At 40.2% G+C, this 15,146-nt stretch overlaps 1 protein-coding gene and 1 pseudogene across 2 annotated transcripts in view; one reads left to right on the top strand and one right to left on the bottom strand.

The window, feature by feature from the left end:
* The window catches only part of AUTS2 (activator of transcription and developmental regulator AUTS2), a 1,156,454-nt gene that overhangs the window by 412,748 nt on the left and 728,560 nt on the right, over positions 1–15,146 (bottom strand). The window lies entirely within an intron of this gene.
* Positions 12,653–13,119, top strand: LOC134371680 (small ribosomal subunit protein uS15-like; annotated as a pseudogene).

Raw genomic sequence — 15,146 nt, 5'->3', positions numbered from 1 at the left:
AAAACTTAGCAGTCAGATAGCTTTTTGATGACCGAATCATACCCATCTTTTCATTTCTGATCTCCGTAGATCTCCATGTCTTCTTATCCAAGAGATGCCTCACTGTCACCTCTTGATACTGACAGCTGTAATTCTGTGATGAAGTACCCTAATGAAGAAGCTATTAACATTTGCACCAGGTACTCCGGGGCTCCTCTGCCTGAGCACTTAGGTTAATAGTTTGCTAGAAGGTCTCTAGAAAGGACAGGGGCTCCTGGGTAAAGAGCTAAATAGTCACAGCCCTGATATGCTTGGCCACTGACACAGATTTGCTGGTCCTTAGGTCAGGGTCTGCTTATTGGATGGAGCAGAATCCCATGAAATGACTGCCTTTTGGAGGAGAGGACTAACTAGAAAAAGAGTGGGGAGGGGAACAGGGCTGGCCTGAGAATTGGGCAGGAGAGAGTTGGCAGCCAGGCAGGTCCTTGCACATACCTAACAGAGTCCTGCTTCCAGCAGAGCCAGGATCCACCCTCTGTTGAGATTCTAAGTAAGGACCCAGGGACACATGTAACAAAAATTATCGCCACAAAGATAGAAAAGATGCATGCTCAATATAAGAGTCTGAGAAGCAAAAATTCAGCTTCCCTGAAGCGTGGCATTTTCAAAGCTCACACATCATAACAATTTTGAATTCTGAGATGCCTAAACAGGAAACCCCTGCGGTTCCATCTGTCTCCCCGATAAGAAGGACAGCTGAGATTCCAAGCTGCTGTCTAGAAGAGGGCTAGCAGAAATCTCGGGAACCTTGGCCCAGGAACTAGAAGTGTGCAGTTAATTCTTACCTCCAGTCTAATTTATAGGCCTGACACAATCTGCTGGCTGGTTATCAGGCCCGTCTCTGTACATAACTAGAAATGAACCAGCAAAATTGCTGGCTGGCTCACTTCTTAATTTTGTGTTCATTCCCAAATTTTAAAAATTGTAGGATTCATCACATGGTATCAAATAAGTCCATTACTTTGTTTCACATGACACTTACAAAAATTAAAATGGAAAGACTGTTAGGCAGGTGTGAAAGTCAACAGAAGAAGTGGAAACACAGAAACAGCTAAAAATGAGCAAAGAGCACAACTCCTAGTTTGACTGGGTTCAGAAACTGTGAGGAACTCCAGAATAGTGACTCGATAGAGGCCATCTGGCAATCGAGGTCCTCCCCTTTCCAGCCTTGTTCATTTAGTCCTCCGCCTCCGCCATACTCTCTTATAGTGACTTACATGGTGCACTAATCTCTACAAATACTAGTCATGTTCTTGCCACTGTACTTTGGCTACTTACTTCTCCAGAGTCCATATTTCTCTGTATCTATATCAATCCTCTTCTTTCTTTAAGATTCTACTCACCACATGACCATATCAAATGATGCAGGAAAAGCATTTGACAAAATCCAATACCCTTTCATGATAAAAAAAAAAAAATACAAAACTGGTAATAGAAGGGTACTACCTCAACATAATAGAGAACATTTATGAAAAACCTGCAGCTATCATTGTATTCAATGGTAAAAAACTGAACACTTATCTCCCTAAGATCACGAACAAGGCAAGGATGCCCGCTTTCCCTACTGCTATTCAACATTGTCATGGAAGTTCTAGCCAGAGCAATTAGGCAAGAAAAAGAAATAAATTGCATCTCTATTTGCAGATGATATTCTATGTACTGAAAATCTAAACCTAATAAAATAAATTCAGCAAAGTTGCAAGGTTCAAGATTAGCACACAAAAATCAGCTGTATTTCTATACACCAGAAATGAACAATCCAAAAAGGAAATTAAGAAAATAATTCAATTTACAATAGCACCCAAAAGGATACAATACATAAGAAACAATTTCACCAAAGAGGTAAAAGACTTCTATGCTAAAATCTATAAAATATACATTGCTGAAAGAAATTAAAGTAGACCAAAATAAATAGAAAGACACTCTCTGTCCATGGATTGGAAGACTTAATACTGTTAAGATGTCAATACTACCCAAAGAGATCTACAGATTCAGTGTAATCTCTATCAAAATTCTAATGGCTTTTTGGCAGAAATGGAAGAGCTGACCCTGAAATTTGTATAAAATTACTCTGAATAGCCAATACAATCTTGAAAAAGAAGAACAATGTTGGAGAATTCACACTTCTCGACTTTAAAACTTACTACAAAGCTATAGTAATCAAAATGGTGTGGTACTGGCATAAGGACAGACATATAGAACAATGAAATAGAATTGACAGTTCAGAAATAAACCCATATGTCTATGGCCAGTTGATTTTCAACAAGGGTGCTTAGATCATTCAATGGAGAAAGAATAATCTCCTCAACAAATGGTGCTGGAACAAGTGGATAGCCACATACAAAAGAATGCAGTTGGATCCCTACCTCAAACCATGTATAAAAATTAACCAAAATGGATCAAGAGCCTAAATATAAGACCTAAAAAAAAAACTCTTAGAAGAAAATATAGGGATAAACCTTCATAAACTTGGATTTGGCAATGGGTTCTTATATATAATATCAAAAACACAAGCAACAGAAGAAAAAAATATATGAACTGGAATTTGCTACGGTCTATATGTATCCCCCAAAATTCATGTTGAAATTTAATATCCAATGCAATGGTATTAAGAGGTGAAGCCTTAGGAGGTGATTAGGTCATAAGAGCTGCTCCCTCATAAATGGGATTAAGGCCTTTATGAAAGAGGCTCCACACAGAGTTCAGCCTTTTTGTTTGCTGCTCTTCTACCACATGAGGACACAGCAACAAAGTGCAATCCTGAAGCAGAGAGAGAAGCCTTCACCAGACACCGAATCTACTGGAAACTTGATCCTGGACTTCTCAGCCTCCATAACTGTCAGAAATAAATTTCTATTGTTTATAAATTACCCAGTCCCAAGTATTTTGTTATAGCAGCATAAATGGACTCAGACAGACTTCATCAAATTAAAAACGTTATGCCGCAAAGGTTATTACCAAGAAAGAAAAAAGATAACCTAGAGAATGGGGAGAAAATATTTGCAAATCATACATCTGATAAAGGTCTAGTATCAAGAATACATAAAAAACACTTACAATTCAACAACAAAAAGATAAACAACCTAATTCAAAAATGGGCAAAGGACTTGAATAGACATTTCTCTAAAGAAGACATATAAATGACCAACAAACACATGAAAAGATGCTCAAACATCATTAGTCAGGGAAATACAAATCAAACCCACAATGGGGTACCACTTCATACCTACTAGGGAGGCTATTAAAAAAAACACCTGGAAAACAGCAAGTGTTAGAGGTGATGTGGAAAATTGGAACCCTCATAGGCCGAGCCCGTGGCGCACTCGGGAGAGTGCGGCGCTGGGAGCGCAGCGACGCTCCCGCCGCGGGTTCAGATCCTATATAGGAATGGCCGGTGCACTCACTGGCTGAGTACCGGTCATGAAAAAGACAAAAAAAAAAAAAAAAAAAAAAAAAAAAAAATTGGAACCCTCATACATTGCTGGTGGGAATTCAAAATGATTCAGCCACTCTAGAAAACAAGTTGGCAATCCTGAAAAAGTTAAACAAAGAATTAACATATCACCCCACAATTCCATTCCTAGGTATATACCCAAAAGAACTGAAAAAGGTACACAATAAAGCACCTGTTCAAAAAAAGCAGTACTATTCACAATAGCTAAAAGGTGAAAACAGCCAAAATGTCTATCAGTGCATGTATGGATAAACAAATTTTGTTATATATGTACACTGGAATATTATTCAGCTATAAAAAGGAATGAATAACATGGGTAAACCTCTGAAACATTATGTTAAATGAAAGAAGCCAGACAAAAAAGGTTACACATGTTGTATGATTCCAAAATAGATAAATCTTTAGACACAGAACATATATCAGAGGCTGCCAGGGGCTTGGGGCAACGGGGAGGGAAGGATAGGTACAGATTACTTAATAGGTAATGGGTTTTACTTTGGAGTGATGGAAATACTTTGGAACTAGATAGAGGTGCTGGTTGCACAACATTGTGGATGTAATAAATCCCACTTTAAAATGGTAAGTTTTGTATTATGTGAATTTTACCTCAATAAACTATTTAAAAAAAAAAATAATTTCTCAATCTCTGAAATCTTATATCACACACTAGTGGTTTAAACTTATTCTTTACTTCTGAATGTGGTTAATTTTACTTATATTATTTGCTCTCTTTCACAGAAACTCCTTGAGGGCAGGGTCTGCAATTTTTACCCCTTCTGAACACGAAGAATCTGGCCCACTGGCTTAATCCAACAGGAACACATAAAAAGTTATACAAGTGATTGTGATATGAACTTTCAGTGTGATCTTAAAAAACAACACACCGTATTTTAGTTTCCCTACCCAAAAGCCATCATCATATTCTCAGGAGTAGAAAATATACGTCTATTTTTAAAAATCTAATCTATTAGAAGGTCCTGCTGTTAGTTTGTCCAATAAGAAGCCTAAAGTGGAACTTCTCTCCATCATCAGATATCGAGGCACAAATGATGCACTGCTGTCTTCAGTGGCTGGGACCAGGGGCCCATGGATCTAATTGAGGGAGCTCTTCTCAATATTTAGGAAGGCCTAAAAGGAACCACACATCTCTACCAAGGCTGCAGAGGCCAGCTAAATATCAAGTGTCCTTACTTTAGGCGGGAAAGACATTATCATAGTAATCCTACGCTGATGACCACGTGGATCTGAGTAGTGATAAAAAAAAAAAAAAAAGAAAATTATAAATTTTACATGACAAATGCAATTCAGTCAAGAAAATATTACAAAAACAGGGCATCTAAGGAGGGGATGGGGAATAGAAGAGATTCTTTCAGGAAGATGGCTTAGACAAACCACACCTTTACTGAAATTTGAAGGACATAGTATGATGCCCAGGACATCCAAAACCATAATTACAGGATACTCCTGCACTAACTATGCATCTTGGTCAGAAAGGAACATCTCAAATGAAGAAGCAGAGATTGCAGAAAACTCTGAGAAAATGCTACAAGCTACCTGCTGCCAACCCCTAAATACCCAGTCCCCATCCATGTTAGAAGTATTATTCCCAAGGCAAATTTCTTCAGGAGAGCAAATCTGTACAATGCCACATCTGAAGAATGTTCTTTCAGTTCTTTTTCCACGATAACCACCTCCTCCAAAACTGATGCAGAAGGCACTTTGAAGAGAAGCTCTTAAGATTATTCCAAAAGGCAGTGTCCTTTAGACAAATTGAGCAAACAAGTAGTACTTTCAGAAGGTGGGAAGACACAGGACTAGAAACATAAAGGGCTCCATTTGGAAGCCTATGAATGTCCCCTTTATTCTAAGAACTGAGCACAGAGCCATGCGTTTCATGCCCACTGCCTTCTGTGATGATGTTTTTACAGTTTACCAAGCACTCTGATGATGAGATTGTTTAAAGGCCTCAGCAGGTGTGCCAATGTGACTTGAGGACTCAATGTCTCCTCACTGCTGCCACCCCAATGTCAAGGGAGAAAAAAATCCAACCTTGCTCAAAGAAAGCACCTAGAGTAAAACAGATTTGATCTCTTAGAAGTGACCATGGGCCCTACACTGAAGTAATCAGAGAGGTGACCCAAGACACATACAGTACCTGGGCCTCTTGCCTCTCCAGTCAGCCTGGGGTGAACCAAATGAAGCAGCATGGCCAACCATGGCCCAGGCTGGCTCGTCTCCAGGTGTACGCTGATTGTCTGTGTCACTGAGAGTCAGAGGTCGCCGGGAAGTTAGGTTTAGAAGGAGGGAATGCTGTTAAGCAGTACTGAAGGAAAGATCCAGAGGGGTTTTCAAGGTGGTGCATGTGCATGTGTATAAAGGAAAACTTGCAGAGTAAGGAAAAACCAGAAACTCATGAGGCAGAGACTAGGTGGCCGAGGCAGCTGAAGAGGGGCTGCCCTGGGAAGCATACAGAGGGCCAATCAGGCCTTTAGGAGACAGGCTGAAAGTGGGTAAAGGCTCAGAAAAGGCCCTAGGGATAGCAGCAGCAATCAGATCCCTCTGGGGATGGGTGGAGAGGCAATCATGAAGCCTGGGGAGAGCAGATCAGCAGCCCCTGGGGAGCCTCCTAGGAAGGCCCTTTCAGGAACAAAGGAGTTCATTCTGGGGCTGTGATTGCCTCTCTAGGCTCAGCCTGCTGTGCTGACCTTGTGGCTGGCCCCCACCAGCAGGGCAAAAAGAGAAAGAGAAGCTGAAGATTTGCTGACTGAATGAATCGAACACAAAGCAAGTGCAAAATGAACAGTTAGATTTCCAAGGCATCAAAGAAGATGCTGCAGCGCTGAGGCCAGAGGTATAGGTAGATGCAGGCAGATGGCTGGTGCTGGAGGGGGCTCAGAGTGGAATGCCTGCCTCCAGCTGGCTGGATTCATCCTGCAGCAGCTTGACCAGGCTTGCCAGCTTTTCCTGCTCCCTTTCTCAGGTCTGATGGTTCTCTGAACTTGTCTACAGGCAATGTGTAAGGTCAAACAGCAATTGCCTTGCAGAGAGAGGGATTAACATCCAAGACTCTGATTTCTAACTCTAACTTTTCAGAATCTAATTGGGGCTGGGGTTGGAGTAAACACGTTCTGCACTGTCTAAACTCTCAATCATCCTAAAATATTTTCTTATTGTACCTTTTGAATATATTCTGAGATGACTGGGTCCAGCTTTACTTCTTTGTCATGACTAGCTATAATGAAGTCCATGTCTAAGACACACTGGATAGCAGTAAAGAGGGAGAGGCATATATATAATTCTACCGCCCCTCCTAGGAATTCCTATGGTTGAAGACAGTGGGTTTTAAACTCAGTACTTTTTTACATGAGAAAAAATATTTAAGATAATTTCTTATATGGGTGCCCAATATATAAAACAGACAAAAGTGAAGCTGCTCTGGATGACTCTCAATGTGGACAGGGTAAACCTTACATGTTCATGTCCCAACCTCCCTTTCCTTTCTGCTTGTCACCACAGCCCTTTAGCACTGAACTAGGGGCAAAATATAGCAATGAGAGAAGGGACAATTGGGCATATCTCTCTTGATCTGTGTGGGTTTTCCTCTCTGGGCCTTATTTTCCTCTTCTGGAAAATGAGAAGCTGAGCCTGAGTGGACTTTAGGGTCTTTTCATCTCTAAAATTCACAACTTCTACATGAGCAAGGGGAGAGAATACTTGCAAATCTTTACTTATACAACGTGAAGATTGCTAAGAAAAAATACACACATAGCAACTGCCTTCTTTCAGTCCCTCTACACGCAAGGTGCCATTTCCCAAACATCTCCTGCATGAGACTTTCTCATATCTGGTGATCTTCCTGAAAAGTTCTAGTGCAGAGAATGGCTTACGTTCTTATACCACACCAAACCCATACATTTCATAGACAATATACACAAGATCAGGGAGGCCTAGAGGAATCTACAGTTAATTTAAAAAAAAATAAACACAAAATTATTTTCAGCGACAACTTTATCAGATGTTTGTTCTCTATATTAACTTGGCCAGCATATTTGTGTAGTACTGACTGAAAACATTCATAAAACCCAAGACCCTTGTCTGCTCAGAATCGAGATACTGTTTCCACCATTATTTAATTCCACTCAGAAGCCAAATTTTTTTATGTCATTTTTTCAAAACGTATTGCCTAGTTTTAATAATGTTCATGTCTGGACTGGTCATCACTTATGAGAAAGCCAAGGCCTCTCCCCTTGGTTCTTGATCAAATCCAGGCATCAACAGATAGCTCCTCTTTCATCCTGGGTGGGAGGAGAAGGCCTGCCTTTATTCCTGTCCCCTACTGGAGATAACACAACTGTGCAATTTCCTCCTTCTGAAGCACATGTTCTCTCTTTTACGTTTTGAGCTAAGAATGGTGGAGGAGTAATAGAATCTGTGTTCATTTTATTGAATCACCTGTATTTAATTGGGAAAATGGGTTGTTGTAACTCTGTCAACAGGACATGTTCAATTATATCATGTAATCATTTTTCTTCAAAAGGCATTACCATCTGGTCTAAGCAGTTAAATAAGCACAGCCACGTGATATTATAGCTAATGAAATTAAATGCGGCACAAATATATACACAGCACACAGAATTCACATTTATCTCTTTCAAAGGGTTTTCCTTGTTGAAAAATAAGATGTGTGCACTGCAAGATCAGGACTGTGGCATGGTTGGTTGGCTTCACTGTTTCCCAAACAACGAAAACGCTCCATCACTTCACACCTAGGTCACACAGGAGAATTTCCTTTCTAGAACTCTATGCAGCCCCTTACAATGTGCCTGCACACACCCAGCCCTTCCACAACCCATTTCCCCTCTAAGAAGCCTGCTTCCTCCATTGGCTCTGTGGTCACCCAAAGCTCTCCCTATAGTAGCTGACTCTGATTCCAGATTTATCTTTATTTTAATTTCCAAATGCTTTAAACCTTCCAATTCCACTTTGGGTGTGGCAAGCCTTAAATCAGACCACAGAAGTAAAGACTCTGGCACAGAACAGATATCCAATGAATATTTTTTCTTTCTACCATGTATTTTCTTTCCACTCTGCCTGCCTCAGCCTCTGATTTGAGCTGTGAATTGGCCTCACCTGCAAACCTAGGGCTGCCTTTTTTGAGTCAATGCTGAGTGTAGTAGCCAGCTACCTCAGCTCCACCCTCACTGATATGCAGACATCTGCTGTTTCTGTCACCTCATCCTTTAATCTCCTTAGTAAAACAGTACCCTGACTTTCCTTTGGGAAATATCCCTACTTCCACTTTCAATTTCTGTGGGATTACTCCAATGCCACTTCCAGAATGGGCTCTAATTGACTCAAGCCAGGAAGGGGAGAGGGAGATGTTGCTGAGAGGCCCCCATGTGGGGCCTGAGTTAGGGATCAAGTCAAAGAAAGGCTATCCGTGCAAAGTACTTAGACTGGAAGGATGAAGAAAACTAGGGCTCTGAGCCATCATTTAAGCTCTGGACATATGTGGAACTAGGATTCAGCAGTACCTGTCCCTGTACAGTCTTCCATGGATGCTTATTGTTGTGAGGTACTCCTACAGGTATGTTCCTGGTACCAGCATCTGCCAAGCTTACTATGACCTTGGCACACAATGCCTCAGACTGCCTAGACATGCAGGCTAGGCCAGTGTCCATGCCCAAGTTTTGCTTGGGGACAGGACAACCTATCTGCATGGACTCTTGATAATCACTCATGCCTACCTCAGTACTGATGCCTATGTTGCATTGTGCCTTTTGCCTAGCCCACCTGCACTATGATATAACCTGTGCTTAACAGATGTGGCTGGAGGCTTCCAGTTTGAGATTTTAGAAATGTTAATGATGGCTACCATTTATTGTGCACTCAGCATGGGAAGGGCATTATTCTATGTGTTTTGTATGTACTCCCCAATCAGTCCTTTTAATAATCCCAGGAATCAGATTCTACTATTGTACTTTTTTTCTAGGGATGAAGAAATAGAGGCACTGAGGGGTAACCAACTGGCCTAATGTCTTCCAATGAATAAGTAGCACTGATGGGGTTCAAATCCAGCCAGCCTGACTCTGGAACTATAATCTTGAACCACTGCACTAGACTGCCCCTCTCAATCAACAGCCCTGTTTCTTTGGTTTGGCCCTCCAAAAAAAAAAAGAAAAAAGAAAAAAGTATGACACACACGTGCTTAATTCTCATTTATTTTAAGTATATACTCACCAATAAGAGACCATAAAATTGAAACAGCAACAACACAGTTGACTTCTAATAGGCATTCAGATAGTGTCACCAAAGTCATCTTTTTATGACTACCCTTTGCCTGGGTATAAGGCTAACAGGTAAGTGGTCGCCTTTTCTTGGTGCTCCACAAGAAGAAATCTGGGACTCTAGCAGCTAGTAGGTATAGAATGTATGGGATAAAAATTCAATAGCTTTGCAGAAAGTTGTTAAACCATATCATAAATTCTCCCCCCCGCCTTTTCTTGGCAGCTGGCCAGTACAGAGATCTGAACCCTTGACCTTGGTGTTATAACATCATGCTCTAACCACCTGAGCTAACCAGCCAGCCTTTAAAGGCCCTTCTTGACAGGAAAGATTAGCCTTGTTCTTCCACCTCATCCACTGAACTGACATTCCCAATACATTCGGCAAATGTAGCAACTGACCCATTCAAAATACTGCTCATTTTATCTAGAATTTTATGTCTCTCCTACATAAATACACTATAGTGTATATAAAAATTGTCCTTATAAAGAATTTTGTTTTTTCCTTTAAGAAAAACACCCAAACTCAGGTAGAGTTTGCACAAGTACAGGCCAGTTTTGCTGGTCTCATAAATCTTATAAAGCCAAAATGTTAAAATGAAACAATCAAATTAGATCTAAAGATTAATTCAGTCTCTAAATAACCATTTAAATTTATAACAGTTGTTTGAAGTCCCTTCTAATTTCAGGACTAAAATGCTAAATACAAAATAATTCAATTTCTTCCCACTTGCACTGACTGAATAAGTTTTCCAGGGTTCATGGGAACCTTTCCTTTTCATAACAAGTATTTGAAACAAATAACTTCATTATGAGGATGCTTCATAAACTATAGGGCAATATTCTTGGGGGGAGGAGGGACAAACACATTATAATAAATTCTCCTGAGCATAATCTCTTTTTGTGACATGGTTGTATGTATAATGGATATGTTTCAGGAAACCAGTGCTTCACTTTAGACATGCCCTTGGATATTTATTTGGTCACATACATTTTTTTACACCCTATAAATTTCCAACATAAAAATGCCTGATTTCACTGTTTTAATCACTGTGGTTAGAAATACTGGTTTTTGTTTTGTTTTGTTTTGCTTTTTTGGTGTCAGAGAACAAGCAAAGGTGCTTCAAACTACCAAATCAATTTATCAGGTTATAACCAGAATTTTAAAAAATAATGAAATAGACTAAAAAAGATCACAGTGCACATACTTCCTTACTGTTTATTCACAAGTATTTAAAATGCTTTCATTTATAATGATACTTAAATAAAGCTAACAAGATTCTGTGAAATGTAAAAAAGATATAATCAGGGAAAAAGAGACCTAAGACAAAGCTATTCTAACATGAAAATAAGTCTTGTCTCTGTGCTGGGATGTTTGGAAGGGCATTCTGTATTTAAGGAGGCATTACTGCCTTGTGGTTAAAAGTGAAGGTGCTGCGGTCAAATAATTGTAGACTTGTATCCCTGACTGCACTGTCTCCACCTTTCATGAGCTGGATGACTTCTTCATTCCTCAGTCTCCTTGTGAGATACTACCTATCTCACAGAGTGGTGAAGGTTAAACATGATAATATGGCTAAAATACTCCAATTTATGCTTGGTATCTAGTCATTCGAATAGTAAATGTCATTATGTTCTTAAAATATGCTAGCAAGGATCCAAATTAAGGCAGCTATTGTGAGGTGTTTTACTGTCTGTCTTCACTCAGCTGGTGTCACTGTTGATTTTTAGGGTCCCTGGGGAAGGATAAAATGGAGAGGCCAGAGCCTGGGTCAACTACACTGACTCCTCCTCTCCCTCTCAATGCACGGCCCCTCCCTACTCCTGAAATGAGATTTCAAAATGGCCCCTCTACCTCTAACATGAGTATTCCCAGGGGAATGTGGAGGCTACCGGGTGCCAGCCTTGTTCCACATCCACTGTTTCTTCTTAGCCTTTTCTTCCAAGGCCCACTGCCTCTGCCTTGACTATCACTACATAATTCTATCAGCTATTTCATGTTGGACTTGCATGCTAGACCATCTACTCCTTGACAACAGGGACTGTGCCTTAGTTTTATTCCCCAGTGGTGTATTACACACAGTAGGAGTTTAACAAATGTTTGCTAAATGAATAAAATAAGTGAGCTCTCACATCACATAAGCTACTCCTACTGATCCATAAATGCCACGATCCAAAATAAAGACAGATTTAATACATGTTGGGAAGTCTGGCTTTGGTATAAGTTTGATGATGGATAGTGAACTTTATTCTTATAGAATATTTCTGTCACAAATATCAAGGTGGTTTGCACAGTCATACCCAGGTTTTATAAACAACATGCTTCCCTTCTCTATACAAATATAAGGGCACAAAGATGACAATAGGACTGAATGAAAATGCTCTTTTCTGCGCAAACAGCTTCCTAAAGATGATACTGTAATGATGATCTCTGTGGCTTAATTTAGTTTAAATGTCCATTGAAACAGAAGTACCAGTAGGGCAGAGTTTCTAACTGATTGCATATAGATGTTTAAGAAAATAAAAAGAAACAGTGCATTCCAAACTTATCTCAAGTCTCCCTTTCACCTAAAGCAATATGGAGGTTGAATAATTAATAAATGATTAAAGTGCATAGGAACAGTGTAAAAGCATAGCTAAGCAAGTCTTAATGAGCAAGTTTAGGATAATGTGTCTACGGATTGAATGAGAGAGAATTTTTATTCATTCATCCATTTATTTATTCTTTTAACTGGTGATATAGTTGAGATACGTTTGTCCCCTTAAAGCTAATGTTGAAGCTTAATTCCCACGACAGTGTTAAGATGGTGTGAAACCCTACTACGATAAATTGAAAGGTGGGTCCTGCTTTTTTTGCTGCATGACCTCCGCCATCATGCATGCTCCAGGGAAGGACCTGTCCTACTCAGCTCTGCCCTATCGCCACAGCGTCCCCACCTAGCTGAAGTTGATGTATGATGACATGAAGGAGCACCTTTACAAACTGGCCAAAAAGGGCCTGACTCCCTCACAATCGGTATGATCCTGAGGGACTCACATGGGGTTGCGCAAGTACGCTTTGTGACAGGGAATAAAATCTTGAGAATCCTTAAGTCCAAAGGACTTGCCCCTGATCTTCCTGAGGATCTCTACCACTTAATTAAAAAAGTGGTTGCTGTTCGAAAGGATCTTCAGAGGAACAGAAAGGATAAAGATGCCAAATTCTGTCTAATTCTGATTGAGAGTCAAATTCACCGACTGGCTAGATATTATAAGACCAAGCGAGTCCTCCCCCCAAATTGGAAATATGAGTCATCCCCAGCTTCTGCATTGGTTGCAGAAATTTATTTACTCAAGCAATAAAATCATTTAGCTAAAAGTAAAAAAATAAAATAAAATAATAAAGAAAGAAAGAAAGAAAGAAAGAAAGGTGGGGCCTTTAAGAGGTGATTAGATTGTGAGGACTGTGCCCTTATGAATGGATTAATCCATTGATGGTTCAATGGTGGTCATGGTTGTAGTTCTGATGGCTTTATAAAGAGAGCAAGTGAGGAGTTACTCTCTTTCTCTTGCTCAGCCATTTTGCCATGTGATGCCCTCCATCTCTGTGGAGAGTCATCACCCACCAACAAGGCTCTCACCAGATATGTTCCCTGGACTGTGGGTCTACCAGCCTCCAAAACTGTAAGAAATAAATACTGTTTCTTTACAAATTACTTAGTTTCAGGTATTTTACTATAAACAATATAAATGGACTAATACATCTGACCTCCCCAGTAAAATATAAGCTCCATAGGGTGATTTTCCAAGGCCAGCTACATGGACCAGATGGAAGGATGTGATGAAAGCATTCATTACAGTGTAACTTATCAAGGTTGCTCATGTAGTTTTTCCAGAGTCTCTTCCTAAACCCATCCGTTCAATGGACATTTGCTCCGAAAGTGTTGGGTGTTCTGGGCCCTGGGAAAACCAAAAATAATAAATAAGAACAGAGAAAACACACCTTCTGAGCTTGGCAGAGACCTTATTTTGTTTTGACTAAAACACCCACCAGAGTAAACACAGGATACACTTAGTAAATGCTTTTTACTGTCCACAGGTTTTCCTGACTCCCATTACTGCTCTCTGTCTCACCACAATAGATCTTACCTCAGGATGTGCTCAGAAGTATTTATTTTTTAAAATCTCATCAATTTCACTAGGTTGAGAACTCCTAAGGAAAGAAAGAAGTTCAGGCACTATTAACATTTCTGTTCTGCACCCTCACCTGTTTCCTATCATTAAAACAGAAGTACAGATCTGAAGTGGGATCATTATTATTGGTGGATACACTTCGCAGCATCCCCCAACTCACAAACCCCTCAGCTTATTTAAACAACACAGAGTCTAAAAATTAAAGCTGTATGCTGTCCAAGAAACATCAGTAAGGAGATCACTTAGGCCTCAGTATCCCTTTCAGTAGTAATTAGATGCAGCATATTTTCTTGCACTTTATTATATCGCACCGGGTTTTATTTATTTAAATCCCAGAATCTTTTGCTGACATGGCAAGGCAGAAGCAGAAATGTTTTATAAAACTTAAACGAACCTGAAAGTGGACACTTGTTCTATAAATCTTTAAAATGCGGGGTTATTCCTTGGAATCCACTTTTATAAGGCTCTTCCATCTTGCTTGAAAAGAGAGCACATAAAATACCCACTTTCTGTCCCAGCAGCACCAAAGTGTTATCAACGGGCTCAGTGCATTTTCATGCAGAATAAACACAAAGTTCAAATCAGACACTAGGTACATAATGTAGCAGTTTTATTGAAAGGATGATGGCAGTAAAATGCTGTAATGAGAAGTGGGGCTTGAGTCTCACTTTTCCATTTTCTGGCAAAGTTATACACTACCTTCTGACATTCCTGGAACCCTCGATTACATCTCTACAGCAAACAGCCCTCCTGCCACTAGAATCCCTCTTCCTTGATTCATATGGTTTCAACACTCAAAATACTACATAGAACTCATGGTCCCAAAGAATTAAGAACATGGGGCAGGTGCAGGTAGTCTGAAAACCCTTTTCTGATCTTAATTCAGTCAACCCTAAAACGATAGCTTAATAGGCCTCTCCCTCAGAGCCACAGGCCCACAGTCTTTAAGTTGTTAAGTTAGTAGGTTCTTAAGGTTATCAGTGGACACTATATGTTGAAACTTCTCTAAGCTGTTTCATCCTTTGTTTCCTTCAACCCTCCTGTCCAGTCAGTGGTCCTGTTAATTCTCCCTGTGCGCCCTTCCTCATGCTTGTCCCCTCCCCTCTCATACCTCTACTTCAGTGCCTGTCCTTGCTCCTCACACTGGCTTCCATACAGTGTCCTTCTAATTGGCTTCCAATCCCCACCCTATTTTT

The sequence above is a fragment of the Cynocephalus volans genome, chromosome 3, assembly GCF_027409185.1.
Source record: "Cynocephalus volans isolate mCynVol1 chromosome 3, mCynVol1.pri, whole genome shotgun sequence".
NCBI lineage: Eukaryota > Metazoa > Chordata > Mammalia > Dermoptera > Cynocephalidae > Cynocephalus > Cynocephalus volans.
Note: the sequence above shows the minus strand (reverse complement) of the source record. Positions and strands in the feature narration are given on the sequence as shown.